The sequence below is a fragment of the Pseudophryne corroboree genome, chromosome 7 (genome assembly GCF_028390025.1).
Source record: "Pseudophryne corroboree isolate aPseCor3 chromosome 7, aPseCor3.hap2, whole genome shotgun sequence".
NCBI classification, from domain to species: domain Eukaryota; kingdom Metazoa; phylum Chordata; class Amphibia; order Anura; family Myobatrachidae; genus Pseudophryne; species Pseudophryne corroboree.
This window is the reverse complement of record NC_086450.1, coordinates 460,115,301-460,119,299: the sequence shown is the minus strand read 5'-3', so window position 1 is coordinate 460,119,299 and position 3,999 is coordinate 460,115,301. Positions and strand designations below refer to the sequence as shown.

At 42.1% G+C, this 3,999-nt stretch overlaps 1 pseudogene; it reads right to left on the bottom strand.

Moving 5' to 3' along the window:
* Window positions 1-285: 285 nt before the first annotated feature.
* On the bottom strand, window positions 286-404 carry LOC134946150 (5S ribosomal RNA; annotated as a pseudogene).
* Between the last annotated feature and the right edge of the window lie 3,595 nt (window positions 405-3,999).

Below are 3,999 nucleotides of genomic sequence, written 5' to 3'. Positions count from 1 at the left end.
CCGCAATCTACAGCAGAAAAGCATGAATGACATCGACATCGGAAGATACGGAAAATACGAATACGACAGCTTAGTAAATTAGTCGTAATCAATTCAAAAAGTTGCAATTTTACACTGTCGATGTCAGTCGCGATTGAACTTGAACATGATTCTGAAAATTACGAATCTTAGTAAATAAACCCCAAGCAGTGTATATATCTATTAGTGCTTGTATACCACGTGTTATTTTACTATATTTATATTACATAGAGTGTATATCTTTCTCAGGCCACTATTAAATTGTGTACTATACAGTACCTGATCTTCCCATATGGTCCCCCCTACTGGTACTGATCAGGCCCAACGCTGCTTGGCCCCCAAGATCAGACATGTTTGGGCATTTCCAGCGTGGTATGACTGTAACGACATTGTGCCATATTGATTTACACTCCAACCCTTACAATATTTAATGGAGTGTTCATTTTGAACATTAGTGATTGTGAGCTGACTTGGGGGGTAGGGGTGGGGTTTGGAACTAGGAAGAAGGTTGAACTTAGGAGGGGAATGAGGGGTCCGGGTAGGGTGAGGGATAGGGGATACAAGTACAAATGAGGTTTAGATACCGTATTTTATAAAAAGGGAGCGATCTCGTAATTGTCGTTGAATCCTTTTGGCTGTAATGTCTGTAATTGGAATATCCAAAACATCTCTCTGCGTGACAGTTAGTTGGCGATATCTCCTCCTCTCTCTCCCAACTTCACCAGTTATATGGCTTTGAATGCGGGCGCATGCGCGGACGAAAACCGGAAGTGGGGCGGAAGTGACATATCGCGTCCTCTGTCACCGGAAGTGTGGCGGAAGTGCCGCAATTACACTGTCTGAGACTGAAAATAACGTTTTTAAACATCTTTTAAACTCAAAATACACTCGTTTTTAATGTATAAGTTGCTCCCAATCACCTGATAACCGCTAGAATTCACTAGTAAGCGCATTTATGAGTATTTACTATCTAATTGCATCACATGACTCCCTGTGAAGATACGACCCTCCCACCTAGCCATATGGCTATAAATAGAGTTGCAGGTTCACTGTGTCCCATACCCATACCCACTGTGTCTTATGAAACGAAACGCGTTGGGTACCTTCACCTACCTCATTTAAGATAAGGAAAAAACCTTAATACTTGTTCTTATTGTAGTTTTTATAATCATTTTAAGTGCTGTTAGTTCAGCTGTGTTTTATCATTGTCACATTTATTTTATATGTTTCTATTTTATGTATAATTGTACACTAATAAAAACCTTTTAATTTAATAGAATTGGCAATTTTATACTTGTTACATAGACACCGTGGTCGCTATATATCCCTCATCACCTCTTTTTTCTCATAAATTCTATCCAGGGAATCACCATCCCTGCACACTTTTGAGGGATCCAGCTGACGCCCCAGTAGCAGTATAGGGGAGTGTCACATATGTTTGCCATTATCCTTTACATAACATATCTGTTTTTATCACAAGTGGCGCAGTATTAATCCTTGTTTCACATATATATATATATATATATATATATAGATAATGGAGAAACGGCGGCACTCAAGCAGGCTTAATCGTTATGAGGATAAAATTTCCTTTAATCACCCACATGTTTCGGGGAAAATCACCCCGTCCTCAGGGCTCAGACAACAATAAAAACATGTGTATGTAACACTTAAATACACCACAGACAAAACGACAATAATACAGAGATTGTACTCACCTGTCCTCACGGCGCTGCCGCCCATCCGCACATGCTGCACGCTTCCGTGTCGCTGAGTGGTGACGTCACGGTGCGCCGCGGGACAGGGAGATCGTCATAGCAACAAACAGTAAACAGTTACAGGCATCCATAGCGCCTGTGCAAAAAAACATAATACATTAAAGAGACAACACATTTAAAATACACATAAATCACCGCCATTGGAGAGGTCCCAGCAACACATAATCCAAGTATTTTAACTACCTCAGTAAAGACATGTTGAATGCTTCTATTGTTAATCATACAAAGTACAATTAGCAATTTAGCAAATAATAAATACATGTGACCGACCCCACATAGACATATATAATAATATAATAATATTTGGCCCTAAAGTAGACATTGGATGCCCAAATTCTCATTAAGGCCACCGGGCGATAATGTACCCAACCTGAAGATCCAACGGGACTCCTTCTGCAAGAGTAATCGATCCCTATTGCCACCCCTCAAAGAAATAGGGGTATGATCAATAAGGATAGCCCGAATGCTAGCCACCCCATGCTTAGCTGTCAAACAGTGACGTGCAAAGGGCTGGTCACTCGTGCCCTTCTCAAACGCTTTTTTTGATGGCACTCCTGTGAAGTGCCATCCGTTCCCTAAATTGTCGTATGGTTTTGCCTATATAGGCTAGACCACATGGGCATGTAAGTAAATAAATTACATGGGTGGTAGTACACGTTAGGCGATATCTAATAGGGATCTTCTGACCCGTTTGAGGGTGATTGAAAGTAGTGCCAGTTTGTAGGGTGTTACATGTGGCACATCCAAGACACCTATAGCACCCCATCTTAGGTCTAAGAAAATGGGATTGGTTACATTTAGCCATATTAGTAACATCCAGGCGAACAATATGGTCCCCTATATTGCTGCCCCTGGTATGACTAGGAAGTAGTCTAGTGTTGGAAAGACTACTCAGGGCAGTATCTGTTTGTATAATGGGCCATAATTGTTTGGCCTTGCTTACTATTCTTTTAGAGCTTGTGGTGAACCTGCTCACCCATGGTAATCTATCGGCCTCTGGATTCAGATCAGCTCTGGGGTTCAATAGTTGTTGTCTAGGGATACGGAGGACTGCCTCCTTAGATTTCTCAAGTTCCCTGATCGGATACCCCCTTTGTGCAAATCTCATTAACATTGCATTAAGGGCCATATCAGTTTCCTGAGGGTCCGATGTGATACGCCGTACCCGCAGAAATTGCGAGTACGGCAACCCTTTCTTAAGTGCCAATGGATGAAAACTTTGATGATTCAAAAACGTATTCCTGTCGGTGTTTTTAACAAAAAGGGAGGTACTGAGCTGACCAGAACTAAGAGTAATAGAAACATCTAGGTAATTGATTTGCTTCTCATCAATCACATATGTGAATTTTACTACATGCTCTGAAGCATTATGCTGGTCCCACAATCTAGTGAGCTCCTCACTCGACCCACCCCAACAGATCAGAAGGTCATCAATATAACGCCTGTAATAAACAATATTGGGCTTGACAGAAGGGTTCAGGTAAAACATAGTATTTTCCAGCTGGTACATAAAGGCATTAGCGTACGATGGAGCCACAGCGGACCCCATCGCACAGCCAGAAGACTGTAGGAAAAACTCCCCGTTGAAGACAAAATAATTCCTTGTCAGGACCAAATTCAATAAGTGTAGAAAGAAGGGCACATCTGGACCCTGGTATAGAGCATTACCTTCAATAAGCAATCTAACAGCCTCCACACCTGCATCATGTGGGATGCAGGTGTAGAGGCTGGTCACATCAGCACTGCACAAAAGAGTATTAGTAGGTATCGACTCCACCTGCTGTAATTGCAGCAGAAGAGACGATGTGTCCTTTAAAAAGGAAGGCAAAGCCTGGACACAGGGATTGAGGAAGGCATCCAGATAGACCGCTATAGGCTGATATAACGAGCCTCTTGCTGACACAATAGGTCGACCCGGAGGATTCTCCAAGGTCTTGTGTACCTTAGGCAAGGTATAGAATAGCGGTACTATCGGGAAGTCCACCGTAAGGGCCGTGCGAATATCTTCTGATATTATGCCCAAATCATTGGATACCTTTAGATAGGTATCCAGCTCTTTCTTAAAGTCCTTGGTAGGATCTTTATTGAGACGGGAATAAACAGATAAGTCCCCTAATTGACGCTCGCACTCAGCAATATAAGTCCCAATGTCTTGAACGACTATTGACCCACCTTTATCCGCCTTACGAATTACAATGTCATT